At 42.6% G+C, this 16,033-nt stretch overlaps 1 protein-coding gene across 6 annotated transcripts in view; it reads left to right on the top strand.

The window, feature by feature from the left end:
- The window catches only part of ADGRG2 (adhesion G protein-coupled receptor G2), a 278,970-nt gene that overhangs the window by 137,450 nt on the left and 125,487 nt on the right, over positions 1 to 16,033 (top strand). The gene's annotated exons all lie outside the window — the stretch shown is intronic.

Consider the following 16,033-nt stretch of genomic DNA (forward strand, 5'->3'; position numbering starts at 1 on the left):
AACGAAAACAAAAAGAGGGAGGGAGGGTGGGAAAAACTGGAACAAAGAGACAGATTTGCATACATCACTCTATTAAATACTCCTAGACCACTCCCCATGAAACATTCATTGGCTGCATAAGATCATCTAAACTTAAAGGGGCAATAGCCAACATGTTATTAAACTGGCAACACTCAAAACACTTGTGGTTTAATGTCCCTCATGCTTAAATGTCAGCCTTCAGGCTTACAAACCTGTGCCCCTTGATAATTGTAGGAATTCTATGTGCACAGAGTCCAAAGCAAACTACAAAAATGTTTGGAAAATGTTTTTGCAAGGTTTGAGAACACATTTATACGTGTTTTGGATTTAATTTTTCTTTAATTGTACATCCAATTTTAGAACAGTGATTAGCAGTTTAAAGTAAACTGGTAGTTTTGATATTCCATATATGTGCGATAGCGCGCGCACAGAAGAATCACTTGCAAAGAGAGTGACAAATTGTCAGCTTTTGAGGTATAGTGGGGGGTTAGAAAAACACAGACGTGTCAATCCATTTAAAGACTGTGTTTTAGGGCATGCTTAAATCATCCATTGCACCCTTGCTCGCAGCAGGAGAGCCTTCTGCGTGTCTGGGCCAAATGTAATAGGGTGAGAGTTTAGAAAATGTGAGAGTTTAGCAGTAACCTCTCACACTTGTTAAACTTGGCCAATGTAATAGAGTCCGAGAACAGTCAAACGCGCATGTTTTTAGACTAAAAAAAACTCTCATCCAGATGTTTTCCCATTTTGAAGATAAAACTCCACCAATGTGAGAGGTTACTGCAAAACACTCACATTTTTTTTTTTTTTTATTATTTTTTTTATTGAAGCGTCATGTATAATACTTTTTCCATATACAGAAAATGCAATGCAAATACAATAATACAATTAATAAGATGGTACAAATATATATCTCTATATATTAAGCTGATTTCATAAGTTTCATTGTAACTGTGTAATATCTTTTGCAAATATATTCAGCAAATATATTATCATTTGTATAAACAATATATAACAATTTAAATGAAATTAAAATAAAAGAACTCTCCCCCCCGTTGGCCCACCTAGTCAGAATCTGCATCTAAGGTGATAGGTGAATCGTTATCGACCATAATTAGTAAGTACCATGAAGTAGTATGGAGATTTTGGTGTATTTGACGTCTCATATCTATGGACAATGTAGATATGTAACTTTCCCACATATTGAAGAATCTCTCTGTTTTGTATTCTTTCTCCAAAATAACCTCCACCCATTCCATTTGAAATAAATGAAATATTTTAGATCTGAATGATAAGGATGGAGTAAATGTTGATATCCATTCTTGTAAAATAGTTTTGCGGCCTGCCGCACTTATAGCAATAATAGCCTTTTCCCTCCCTTACTTATCTTACTATTTGGTGACAGAATGCCTAATACAGCCCATTCTGCTGTTAATGGCAAATAATTTATTAAACTGGTTTCTGCATACTGTTTTATTTGTAGCCAGAATATTCTGACCAATGGACAAAGCCAGAAACAATTAAATAGATTTGCATTCTCCTCTCCACATCCGTAACAAGAATGTGAAGGTGAACGACCCATTTTAAAGCTTCTTTTTGGGGATAGATACGGGAAGTTTCAAGTGCCCTCAGTAAGTCATTGATAGTTAATGAAGGGAAATGAGTTAGCCACTTTGCCATACCTGTAGTTGAATTTGAATGCTCCATATTATCCGTTAAGGCAGTATAGTAGTGGGAAATAGCTTTCCCAGTAACAGGAGAACACATAAAAAGTGTATCTACCGAATTTTCCCAGTCACTATCTGTAAAGTTACTAACCACTTAGTTAATATAGTGCTTTGTTTGGAGAAAGGCTGTGGGATAACCTGCTATGGACGGATATCTATCCATTGCATCTGAGAACGATAATAATTGTTTTGTGGTTTTATTGACCAAGCAACCTATGTTATTAATCCCTCCAATCTTCCATAATGTAAACGGATATGTAGCATGGCCTTCTTGAAAATTTTAATTATGCAACAGTGAAAGAAATAGCATGTTATAAGAGCTTAACTTGGCTTTATGTCTAATCATATGCCAAAGCTTTCTGGTGCTCCATAATAATGGGTTCATTTTTAAGTCTGAAGGTATTTTTTGGTCTTGGAGATGTAAAAAAGCTATTAGACTCTTATTAGGAAAAAATTCTCTTTCTAATGAAGTGTTTGCATAAATGTCGCAGTCGTGGAGCCAATCAGACAAATATCTGCACATAGCTGCCCAATTATATTGTTTTATGTCTGGGAATCCCAGTCCGCCGTTACTTCCATTTTGTTGTAATCTAAGTAAACTTATTTTTGCTCTTTTACCATTCCAAATAAATTGCCTGAACATCTTATTAATATCTTGTAAATCTTTGACTGTTAAAAATAAGGGGAGAGCTTGAAGAAAATAAAGGAGTCTCGGAAAAGATACCATTTTAATTAAGTGTATACTACCCAAATATGATAGGGGGATGTTTTTCCACCCCTCCAGCTCCTCTGAGATCTTTTTCATAATTTGTGTATAGTTTAAAGAATAAAGATTACCAATACTTCGGGGCAAACATACCCCTAAATATTTAAAATGATTTTTAGTTTGATGTAGAAGAGTGTCCCGTCGTCAGCGGCTGCAGAAGTCACGAACCCAAGCAGAGTGCCACTGATTTTTCCGCATTTACTGCAAATCCTGACAGTTTCTCAAATCTGTGTAGAATCTGGGAAATGGGGTTTAGAGAGATAGATGGATTAGCCAAATATAATAATACATCATAATGCCGTCATTTTGAATTCCCCGGATCCAGCACAAATTCCCCTAAACTCCACACACCCATCCAATATGCAAAATAAAGGGTCTATCGCCAAATTGAATAAAAGAGGAGAAAGGGGACAACCTTGTCTGGTTCCTCGATGTAGCTCTATAGAACTACTGCGATGTCCATTAATTATTAATGTTGTGGATGGTGTAGTGTACAAGTATTTCACCATATCCATGAACACAGAACCAAATTCTCTTTCTTGGAGTATGTTAAAGAGGAATTTATCTATTCGTGACCATGTGTTGTGGACTGCAGAGTGGAATGTGAACACAGAACTTAGTCGAATGCTTTAATTGTGTCAAGACTCAATAATATGGTTTTGTTGGTGTGTACTTTTGATGATTCTGTGATTGCCGCTATGGCTGCTCTTATCCCTCGAACTGAATGTCGGTCCTTCACAAACCCCAACTGGTGGGAAGTTAATAAATCAGGGAGAATCGATTGTAGGCGATAATCTTAGCAAAAAGTTTTGTGTCTGTATTCATTAGACTAATAGGTCTGTATGAGTCCATAGAAGTAGGATCCTTTTTGTGGTTTGGGAAGTAGTATAGTATTCGTGTCTGTAAAATGTGGGAACCATGTATGTCGGGTAAGTAGATCATTAAACAGTTCGACCAGGGCTGGTGCTACTTGTTGTTTTAATAGCTTAAAATATTTGTTGTATAGGCCATCCGGACCGGGGGATTTGCCCAAATGTAAATTTGAAATAACAAATAGAATTTCATGTATGGAAATATCTTCATTAAGCATCTCTTTTTGGTCCAGAGTCAGCTTAGGCAAAGTAGCCTCCAACAACATCTGACAATGGGCATCAGGAACAAATGGTTGATCTTTATATAAGGCTGAATAATAATTTTCAAACAGTTTGACTATTCCTTCGTTAGAATTTACACTCATATTTGTGGAGTGGTTTCTAATTGAAGTTATATATGTTCTTTTTTGTACTGGCTTAGACATTCGGGCAAGTAGTTTACCAGCCCATTTAAAAAATTTGTGTTTGGAAAAAAGAACATCTTTTTTCGCCTGGGACAAGAGATAACTGTCTAGTGCTTGTTTAACTTGTTTATATCCCTCACTTAATGTCGCAGTGGGGTTATTAATATAGTCTTTTAATGCAGATGACATTGAATTATAAAGGGCATTTTAGGTATTCTTTGCCTCCCTGCGCTGTCTCGAAATATATTCTATGATGTGTCCTCGTAACACTGCCTTGGATGCCTCCTAGAAGATTGTTGGATTCTCCCAGGCATGTAAATTATCATCCTGAAAATTCATCCATTGGGTGAGTAAAAAGTCTTTAAAATTATCAGAGTTATAGAGAGAGGCCGGGAAATGCCAAAAATCCAGACCACTGGTTGTACGTCCCAATTTCAGGATTATAGATACTGGGGCATGGTCTGATATTAAAATAGGATGAATATCAACATCATGAATAAAAGAAACAAGTACGTCTGGTGTTAGGAATTTATCTATTCGTGACCATGTGTTGTGGACTGCAGAGTGGAATGTGAACATTTTCCCAGATGGATTAAATAATCTCCGTATGTCAGTGAGCTGGAGGGTTGTGGAGAGATTTTGGAATTGTTACCAAAGTGCTTGAGATCTAGATAGTGGAGTGGGTTGTCTGTCTAATGAGTTATTTTCTACTGCGTTAAAATCTCCGGCTAAAATAATTTGAAATGTTGAGCGATGTGCTAATAGTTGTGTTATTTTCCCAAGAAAATCGTGGGGATTTATGTTTGGAGCATAAATGTTTACTAGGGTATATTTACTTCCCCATATTTCTACATCAAGAATGAGATATCTTCCCTCAGGGTCCACGACTGTATTTAAGATAGTATATTGTAAGTTTTTGTGGAAGATAACAGCTACTCCTCTTGTTTTCCTACAATAATTTGCTGTAATACAATCTCATATCCAAGGGGCATGTAAAGCCGAGGGTTTCCCTTCCACCCAATGTGTTTCCTGGAGGAAAACTATATCTGAACGAAGTTTATTTAAATGGTTTGTTACCATCTTTCTTTTAACGGGTGTGTTTAAGCCCCCCGCATTCCATGATATTAGTTTTATTTTGCTAGTTGGTGAATTATTTTCTGACTGGCTAGCCATATTTAAACAAAATACACATTGCGGGAGGTTCAAAAGCAGTTTTTGTCATCGAATAATGTAGCTGTGCTCTGTCCCAGCAACCAGAGATAGCTCTAATCTTCTCAAGATCGTTTGTAAGCCCAATATTTTCCCGTAACTGGAGGGGGAGAAGGAGAGGGAGAACAACAAAAACAAATATACATATATAATGGGCAGCACAGACGGTGTGCCTCACAGCACTGAGGTCGTTGGTTCGAAACCCACTACGGCCCTAACTGTGTGGAGTTTGTATATTCTCCCTGTGCTTGCGTGGGTTTCCCCCGGGTACTCCGGTTTCCTCCCACACTCCAAAAATATACTGGTAGGTTAATTGGCTCCTAACAAAATTACCCATAGTGTGTATGTGTGTGCACATGTGGTAGGGAATATAGAGTGTAAGCTCCACTGGGGCAGGGACTGATGTGAATGGCCAAATATTGTCTGTAAAGCGCTACGGAATATGTGTGCACTATATAAATAACTGGTAATAACTGGTAATAATATAATCACACAAACCCTCATAAACCACTTTTGAATTTTCCTATATCCTATGTAAATTGTAGCAAGCATCATTGAAAACAAATGATGCCTGCAAAATATTGCAACATACAATATTATTGTGCAAAAAAAAGAAATATGTTTCCCTCAGTGAAGAGGACATTTGAAATTAAATTGATTTGAAGGGTTACCAATTTAACCAGAAAGATAACTTTGTAGACCATTTTCTTTTTCCAATATTCTATTTTACTGTATCAGCAAGAATACAAGTATCACTATGGTCAGTTTGCAGAACTCCTTATTTGAATCTCCATACTATGGGTTGATTATATTATTCCTGTAGGGGGGAGCGATTAGGAGATCTGTTGACCATCAACCTTTGTTTAGCTAGAATTCTGTCTGTGAATATGAGTGATTGCCCATTTTCGGTGACCCTAAGTTTGGCCGGGTATAACAAGACAAACCGGCGATTGTGGGTATGTAGGTAACTACACACCTCTGAAAACAATCTACACTTCTGAGATACTGCAGCCGAAAAATCCTGGAAAATAAGAATATTTTGGTCTTTTACAGTAAGAGATTGCATCCTCCTATAATGATATAGAATTTGTTCTTTCGCTCTATAATCTAAAAACTTTGCGATTACTGGTCTAGGTTTACCTTGCATGGGGCGTCCATCTGGGCCTAGACTATGTGCCCTTTCAATATGTGATGTGGAGAATTCACCGGTAAGACCCAATGCTGCCGGAAGATTCTTACTTAAAAATTCCTGAAGCAAGGCTCCTGTTAATGATTCGCGGATACCGATAAATCAGAGATTATTCCGTCTATGACGGTTCTCCAGATCATCTATCTTATCACGCATTTCTTGAATAGTAGTGTCATTAGAGGAACTTTGTTGTTGTACTTCTTGTACCCTATCCTCTAGTGCGCTGTTCCAACGCACCAATACGAGTTGTGAGAGAATCTATTTGGCCAGAGTTGCATCTAATTTTGCGTTCATATCATCTAGTCTTTTGTCAATGAGAGGCATCATTATTTTAGTCATTTCCCTAGCCATTTCAGCTAATGGTAAAGATTCCACTGGGATAACTGCTAGAGTGGGGGGGCCAGATTGACTATTGGAATCTTCTGAGCTAATGGACGGAGAAGTAGAGGTAGTTTCAGAAGTAGCTGATTTGTTCCGTCCCATTGTTGTTGAGGGGGAAGCAACAGATGTATTCAATTTATCAAAAAACTTCTCCATACCCCGCGGGTCTTTCCCGTTTGACCAGCTTATGTTTTTAGAAAATTATCTAATAAAAAAATAAAATAAAGATAAAATATAGTAAATTAAGAGCGTTTTGTTTAGTTAGTGAGGATATTGACAAACCCAGTGAAATTTAAATACAATTAGACATAAAGTCTATCCTCTCCCCAAGGAAAAAATACACTGTTATATTGCAATTCCCCACATGGTTCAATAAAACCTTGGCAAGGGGTTATATACAAATATTACATTATTATGAACCTTTTGAAAAATATTGGTAGAAGCAGAATATACTGCAATAATTTGCCACTAGATGGTGATAAAGACCTATTTGGCTGTCTGTATTTCAGAAATATATATCTAGACAATTATTCAATTAAGCTTAGAAAAGCACAAATATATTATTGCAAAACAGTTATCAACATAGATAAAAAACAAATACTATGTAGTAGGAGATTGATGAAATAAAGGCACACAAGCCTGATTCTGGATACTGATGAAGTCCGTTCTCAGGATAATGGTGATAGATTGACACCTCTCAAATGGAACTTGATAGTCCAGAACATATAAGGGTAGAGACTTGTGACTTCAAGTTTATAGGCTAGGGCAGCTCAGCAGCACCCTGCATGCAACCAGCGGTGTGAAGCAGGAGACACTGTGGGTAAGTAAAGTGTTAGCACCTGGGGGGAGCCAGAACACTGCCGCACCTCTCTCGGTAGAGACTCAAGGAAGACAATGCCAGAGATTACAAGCAGGCAACAAGACTGGTAGCTTCTGTTAGTCATAGCCAGGATATTTAGTGACATTCACCACAGTCTCTGGCTGCTAGAGTTATTAAGGCAGGCTCACAGGTATTTCAGAACGCCGGACAGCACATGCAGCACCTGAACCCCGGCCTCAGCAGCAGCCTCCGGAACTACTCTCAGCAGCCCAACAGGATGACCGAGGTGTGGCAGCCTCACAGCCCCAGCAACCCACTTCACAAGGCAGATGTCTCATAGGACTGACACCTGCAGCGCCGCAGTAGGCCAGAGCAGCGATGGTCACCATGCAGGTAAGGAGCCGATCTCCCGCTCCAACGACCAGCGCGCCAAGCAAGGGGAGCCGAGAGGGGCCGCTTCCAACGTCTGCAGCCTCTGTCAGCAGACAGCAGCACCACCCCCACCCGGGATCAGACAGGACGCAGCCCGGTGAGTCCACAGTGAGCGCAGGCAGCGGGTATACACGGCGGGGATCAGCCGTCGAGCCGGTAGTAGCTGATGGCCCTATCGTAGGCTAGGGACACTAGAGCATATAAGGCCCGCTGGGAATCTTCAGTGCTTGTCCGCGCCACAAGGACCCGTCAGCGTTAAGAGACCCCTGCAAGTACTGGTCAGTCTCAGCAACGGGTAGCAGGTAGGAAACTGCCCAAGCATAAAGGTCATACGAGGGAGACCTTTTAGCAGTCAGGGTGTATTCGCGCCAAGCAGGCTTTTGGCGGTCATGTAGGCCATCAACTTGATAGTTGGATTCCGGGGAAATACTTAAGGCTCCCTGGCAATTCAGGTATCCCTGGATTCCTCAGGTGAAGGGGAATACTATGGTAGACACAGCTAGTCTTAAATCTGTGTTCTGTGGTTTGATTCCGCAGGATTCAATGCCCGTTGCAGGGAGCCAGACTAAAACGCGGCCATACCAGATGTCCCGCCCACCGGAAGTCTACACTCACATTTACTAAACTCTCACCCTATTACATTTGGCTCGCTGTGTCTGCGGCATCTTAGACTTGCTCATAATGCTGATGGCTGACTGATCTGCACTTGATGTTTCCGATTTTGTGTGAGAGCGGTGGATGTGAGATGCTTTCAGTGGGCGTCTGTAAGCCTCTAAGCCAGTGATTCCCAACCTCTGTCCTCAAGGCACACTAACAGTCCTGGTTTTAGGGATATCCATGATTGTTCACAGACTGTTAAATCAATATAACCGAGGTACTAAATAAGTCACTTGTGCTCAAGTATGGCTATCCCTAAAACCTGGACCGTTAGTGTGCCTTGTGCACCGAGGTTGGGAGCACTGAGTCATTAGCATATTTCCTGTCAGTGGGCCTGATTCAGCAGTGCATGCAGATTCACGGAAACAGGGTGACATAACCACGCATTGTAGTTTTCTGTACAGGTTAAGTAATTGACCAATATTCATAAAAGATTGCTCACCGCTGTATTAGTAAGTGATGAGTAGTAGCGAGATCCAGGGCCGGCTCTAAGGGTGTTCGACCAGTGCGGTCAAACAGGGGCGCCACCCCATAGAGGGCGCATCCCTCCCCAACATCCCGATTTCAGCGGGACATCCCGATTTCAGACCACTTCGGCCCACGGGTGGTTAAATCGGGAGGTTGGGGACCCCCACCGCCGCAGCTGTGCCGTACCCCGGAGTAGCTGAATGGATGCTGCGTGAATGCGGGCGGCATCCATTCAGTGCAGTGAAAGGGCTGGGGGAAGCCCAGCTAGTGACGGAGTGCCGGGCTCTCCCCCAGCCTGACATTATTTGGAGGCGTGCCATATCACTAGCAAGGAGAATTACATTACTTGGTGAATTGTTATTTGAGGGATGGGGGTTCTCCAGGCACCCTGGGCCTATGAAATACCTGATCACAAGTTGTGCCAAGTGATTGCATCATACAATATGCTTAGTAAATCATATTCTTTATTTATCTTATGCTTTATGACCATTAATTGGTAACTTCAACAACATATGCTCAGGAAGGTACAAAGATTTATGGTTTTATTATTGCTCATCACCACAGTCCTAAATGTGTTGATATTAGAGCAAATATTTTTTTATTAAATTACAGTATATATGTAACTTTGTCAGTGCTGGGTGTGGTTTTAAAAATCTACAATAAAAAAGTTGATATTGTCCAGTTAGGCACCAACTGGTAAACATGTACAAAAGGTCGACATGGATGAAGATCGACGTTGGAATTGTTGACACATGGGTTTTCCTTTGTGTTCAACCCTAATCTTCTCCCTAACCCTCCCCTTGGTGCCTAATGCGGCCCATACACGGTGCGATAAAAAGACTTATAACATGTCTTATAAGATTTCCCTTGAAATTTTCCCTTGAAATTTTAGATACAATGTTTTCAAAAGGTGTACGATTTTTCATACAATCATACCTTCCGATGCTTCGTTTCACGATTACAAAATGTAAACAAGCGATCGGTTGTGCACATAACCATTATGATGAATCTGCTGGAATGTGAATAAGGGAGGGCTTATCTAGGGAAGGCAGCCAGCATTTTAGGTATGTTATATACTCTGCTCTGTGACTAGTGACGCTTGGTTGTATACCTGCTGAACGCTGTGCAGTGCTAGTGTGCTTTGTTAAAGGCTTGCCTTGTACAAAGTATTGTATTTCTTCTGATTTCTATCATCTTCTGATGGATTCCTATCATCGTAAGCTGCTGCTAGCCTATGGCTACTTGAAGCTGAAAGGCGAGGAACCTGAGGAGACGAGGAGGAGGATGAGGTCATGCTGGACTAAGGAGTGACTGATGAGGAGGGAAAGTCGCTCCCATATGCCCCTGCTGATGGAGATTAGGGAGACAACCCAGACGATTATCCAACTACCTGCGTATGGATGACGACACCTTCCAGGAGTTGCTGCGTCTGGTGACTCCCTATATTCAGAGGCAGGACACCAGCATGAGGATGGCCATTCCGGCTGAGGACAAGTTGGTGGCCACCCTGCGATATCTGGCTACAGGACGGTCTTTTGAAGACCTGAAGTTTGGGACCCTCATTTCCGCTCAGGCGTTGGGGCGCATCATAACCGAAACCTGTGATGCCATTGTAAAAGTCCTGAAGTACCAGTATTTTAAGGTGAGTAAAAACACAACACTTTTTTTTTTTGTAACCTGTATGCAATCAAACGTTACGTTGTAATTAACGTTACGTTAATTAACAAATTACATTGTAATCAACGTAGTAAAATATAAACAATGTTAAATCAAACCAATATGGTTTTTTTATTACACTTTGTGTCGCCCCAAACCGCTGGAGCATAACTTTTTCCGTTACAGGAACACATATATAAATATTATCAGACATTTGTTTGCCACCCAATACCGGCTGCATGGTATGCGGTGCGTCAGATGACGGATTGAACAGGCCAATAAGCACATGGCACAAGTGCAGATTGAGGCCCCGGCAAACCACAATCTGCCCTTGCGCCATGCGTTTTAGTGGTCCTGCCCAATCCGCATCATCCACACCCCATACCATACAACAGGTATTGGAAGAGAAAAAAATGGCTGATACAGTAGAAAAAGCATAAAAATTTTATTCCCCATCACCCAATTTGATCAGATTTGGGATTCTCATCCCCCTTAGCCAACATGGCACTATATACAATCTCCGAAGAGGTGGATCCTCTCGGACATATTGTAAGTGGGAGGGGTTGTAGGAATGGATAGGGATGGCCCCATTCGTTCTGTGGCCAGGTAGGTTGGTGTAGGGCGACCATAGTAGGATGGTGCTGCAGAATGAAGTGGAGGCAACTGAAGTAGAGTACTTGCAAGTGGAAGTGGAGGCGACGGGGATACAGGCCAAGCGTGGAGCTGCTTGTCAGCTTCTTTAATTCACCCTGCATAATTACCTGGTAAATAATTCTTCCTCCATCACCCGGATGGTACTAGTAACGTGTGACCCCAGGCTGTCGAACTGGTCTGGGGGTTTGCAGAGTGCCTGTCTGACTTGCTGCATAATAGGATCCAGGTTTGGCAGACTCCTGTGTGCCTGTCTTCTAGCTCGGTGGGGAGGCTGTGTTGCCTCTGCAACACTCTCAGGAGTTGTAGCCAGTGCACTTTGTGGACTACTAGAGGGGTCCAAGTCAGCCGGGAAAGACTGTAGGAGAAAAGAGAGATTAATGTTAATATACAGTAATGTCTAATTTATATTTTTTCTTTATTTTAGTTTCTTACACCGGTGGAGGACTGGCAGACCATAGGTGATGAATTTGATTGCCGGTGGAATTTCCCAAATTGCGGAGGAGCCATTGATGGGAAACACATACGTATTATCCCGCCTGCCCGCAGCGGCTCATTTTATTTTAACTACAAGGGCTTTCACAGTATCATGCTGATGGCGGTGGTCAATGCCAACTATGAATTTATTTATGTGGACGTGGGAAAAAATATCCGTGCTTCAGATGGTGGATCCTTCAAAAATACGGAATTTTATAACAGACTATCCAGCAACTGTCTCAATTTGCCATCTTCAGCGAATACGAAGGACGGCCTCAACTATGTGTTTGTGGCTGACGAGGCATTTGCTCTAAATGAACATTTATTGAAGCCGTATGGACAAAGGGGACTGACCAGAGAGAAACACATTTTCAATTATCGCCTATCTAGGGCCCGGCGATTAGTTGAAAATGCATTTGGGATAATGTGCAGTAGGTTCTGGATATTGCATACGGCCATACGGCTATAAACCTTTGTGTGGACAAAATTGATTCTGTCGTCATGGCCTGTTGTGTTCTGCACAATTTTTTTTTACAACTGGGGACTATGGGGATGGCCATCGACAAGCAGGAGTAAACACACGAGGGTTTAGAAATGCCCTCTGTCGCCACACCAACAGTGAGGGAGACAGTAGCGAGTGCGCGGGCAAAAAAGGTCAGGGAGCAATACTTGGCCTACTTTAATGGAGTGGGCGCTGTACCATGGCAGAAGGACAGTATCAAATAATTAAGTTGTATGTACTTACCACATCCATAGTAGACGCGGGCTCATTCTCTGGGTTCCCCACTGGTACAGCCACTGGTACAGCCTTTTCTTCCGGGCCTGTATCTACAAGTAGACTTTGTGAAGATCTCTGGGGCTGTACCTCGTGGAGAAATTCAAGAAGGGGGTAGTACCAGAGTGTACTGTTATAGATGTCATCCGTCCCTGCTCCTGACGCCCGCGACTCGGGCTCCTTCCTCCGCTCTTTAACATACACTGTGCACAGGTTTTGGATGCGTCTTCTCACCCTATCCGGACAAGCCTCATCATGGAAGGGGAGGGAAAAGGTGACCATGTCATCTATCGCCGTCGCCCTGCAATGTTTATTTTTCTAGTCCTTGGATTTCACCTTCCACAGGCACTCGTGAGCGCAATAACGCTCGAGGAATCCACTCATAAACTGGTGTTCTCAAGGGCTATTCATTTCTGTGGAAATAAAAATCAGAAACATCTGTAAATATATATATGTTTAATGTTTAAATGTTTGAAAAAATTTTTGTTGATCATTGTTTGTGTTAAAATGTTTATGGTTTAGTTTTTAGTTGGTTGAGTTTTTAGTTAATAGTTGAGTTAAGTTGATTTTAATAAAATTTTAAATTTAGAAATATTTACCTGTGTACATAAATCAGCACAAAAACTATGACCGTCGTATAAAAAAGACCATGTGGGGGGGACACACGTTGGTGGCATAGTGGTATATAACAATGCAGGGCCATGTGGGGGGACACACGGTGGCATAGTGGTATATAACAATACAGGGCCAGGGGGCATATGCATTGGTGGCATAGTGGTATATAAACAGTGCAGGGCCATGTGGGGGACACACGGTGGCATAGTGGTATATAACAATGGCAGGGCCAGGGGACTTATGCGTTGGTGGCTTAGTGGTATATAAACAATGCAGGGCCATATGGGGGGGGGGACACGTTGGTGGCATAGTGGTATATAACAATGCAGGGCCAGTGGGCATTGGTGGCATAGTGGTATATAACAATGCAGGGCCATGTGGGTGGACACACGTTGGTGGCATAGTGGTATATAACAATGCAGGGCCATGTGGGGGGACACACGGTGGCATAGTGGTATATAACAATACAGGGCCAGGGGGCATATGCATTGGTGGCATAGTGGTATATAAACAGTGCAGGGCCATGTGGGGGACACACGGTGGCATAGTGGTATATAACAATGGCAGGGCCAGGGGACTTATGCGTTGGTGGCTTAGTGGTATATAAACAATGCAGGGCCATATGGGGGGGGGACACGTTGGTGGCATAGTGGTATATAACAATGCAGGGCCAGTGGGCATTGGTGGCATAGTGGTATATAACAATGCAGGGCCATGTGGGTGGACACATGTTGGTGGCATAGTGGTATATAACAATGCAGGGCCATGTGGGGGTGCACACATTGATGGCATAGTGGTATAACAATACAGGGCCAGGGGGCATATGCATTGGTGGCATAGTGGTATATAAACAATGCAGGGCCATGTGGGGGGACACACTGTGGCATAGTGGTATATAACAATGGCAGGGCCAGGGGGCATATGCATTGGTGGCATAGTGGTATATAAACAATGCAGGGCCATGTGGGGGGGAACACGTTAGTGGCATAGTGGTATATAACAATGACAAGGCCAGGGGCATATGCAGTGGTGGCATAGTGGTATATAAAGAATGCAGGGCCAGAGACACATGTACTGAGTGCCACGATGTATACTCACTTCAATCACACTACAAACAATGTGATGCTGCTGCTCAGAACGCCGTCTCTCAATACAATATGGAGGAGGGGAGTGGCTAGAGATTTTTTACACCTCGTAATCAGACATCGGATCGTGTTACCTGCCAAAAGTGATACAATGTGTGTCACATCGTGGTAAGGTAGGTCGCTCTCATACGGTTTTCCAGTACAAGAGGCGATCCGATTATACGACTGCGGGGATGCGCATCGCCATCGTATGTACACCAAAAACAACATACAATGTGTACGATCGATCGTTACTATCGATCAAAATAGTACACGTCGTATAAAAAATCTTACCGTGTATGGGCGGCCTAGCCCTAACTGTCGGGGTAAGTGCCTAACCCTAACCGTCCCTCCTAATGCCTAACCCTAACCATCCGGTAAGTGCCTAACCCAAATGCTGGGTATACACTAAAAGATATGTACACAGTGCGATGTCTCGTGCGGCTGGTCCCAGCGGGGTGCCGGCATTGGCAAGTGCATACACACTTGCTGATGCCGGGAGCGACAGCGTGGCAGCGGGAGCCATCCTGCATGCGACATAGCGGGTACACACTGCCCGATGTGGACGATATGTAGTCTGATCCTCCGGATCGGACTACATATCGTCTGGTGTGTACCCGGCTTAACCGTCTCTCCTAGCGCCTACCTTTAACTGTCGACGTAAGAACCTAACCATCCCTTCTTCAGCCTTACCCTAACCCTCCAGTAAGTGTCTAACCCTAAAAAACAAAAAAAGTGTTGTACTTTTTCAGTTGACCACTCCATTGTCAATCTTTTGATCATGTCGACCTTTTGTACCTTGACCTTTAGTACCTGTCGACCTATTGCCTGTCTACCAGTTGGTGTCTACCTACACACTGTCGACCTTTTTATTGTAGATCTATCGATTGGAACCTGTCAGTGATTGTTTCCTTTACCAAGGCTTTTCATGTGATATGAGACTGAGCTTTTCACCTCGCTTAGGTCCCCAAGAGAATTCTCTCAACAAAATATCTGATCAGTTTGCACCTATAGGACATACCAATATTGGGAGGTGGCGCTTCAGGGGGTCCTCATGGCTTGTGACGTTTCTCTGTGATTGCTGGCATCGGTTTGCTGGGGGCGGGGCTGCAGTGACTTAATACATAGTGAATTGCAACACTACACCCCCACCCACTTCACCAGAGAAATGGAGGAATGCATGAGGGTTTCTCAGTCTGAAATTCTGAGCGTGGGCAAGTATGCTATATAGGATACTTGCCCCTACCCCTCCCAACCCCCAGAAAAGTTAGGGATGGAGGAAATGTAGAATAATATTTAAAGCGGTTAACTACTTTTAAGTATAACAGCAGATACGTAAAGTTAGGAAAGTCGGGTTAACTACCTTTAAGCATTGTGTACCTTCTATTGCCACACTTAATTCTAATGTGAGTTACAACTGTTATGTGGCTATAATGGGGGTTGCAACTGCTATGGGGCCCAGAATTGAAGCTGCCCCCCTCCCCTTCTGAGACTACTGCTCTGATCTCAAAATAGTGCTGGCTGCTTCTTCCTTTTCCAGAGCGCGGGTAGTGGGCACATCTGCTGGATCCCAGTGGGTTCTGGCCCTTTCCCTTAGGAATAGATAGAGAGACTCCAGGGGCTAGAGTAGCATCAGCTGACCCTTAACCAAATTTTGCTATAGGCCCCTGCTATGTACTATTTTGCCTCTGCTAATACCTATTATTAGAACTACAGAGCATTGCAATGTGTTAAATCAGATCTTACTTACGTGTGTCTCAATTCTCACTATAGCCAAGTGTGGAAATGT

Source organism: Taudactylus pleione, unplaced genomic scaffold, assembly GCF_031769625.1.
Source record: "Taudactylus pleione unplaced genomic scaffold, aTauple2 ptg000026l, whole genome shotgun sequence".
Classification (NCBI taxonomy): Eukaryota; Metazoa; Chordata; class Amphibia; order Anura; family Myobatrachidae; genus Taudactylus; species Taudactylus pleione.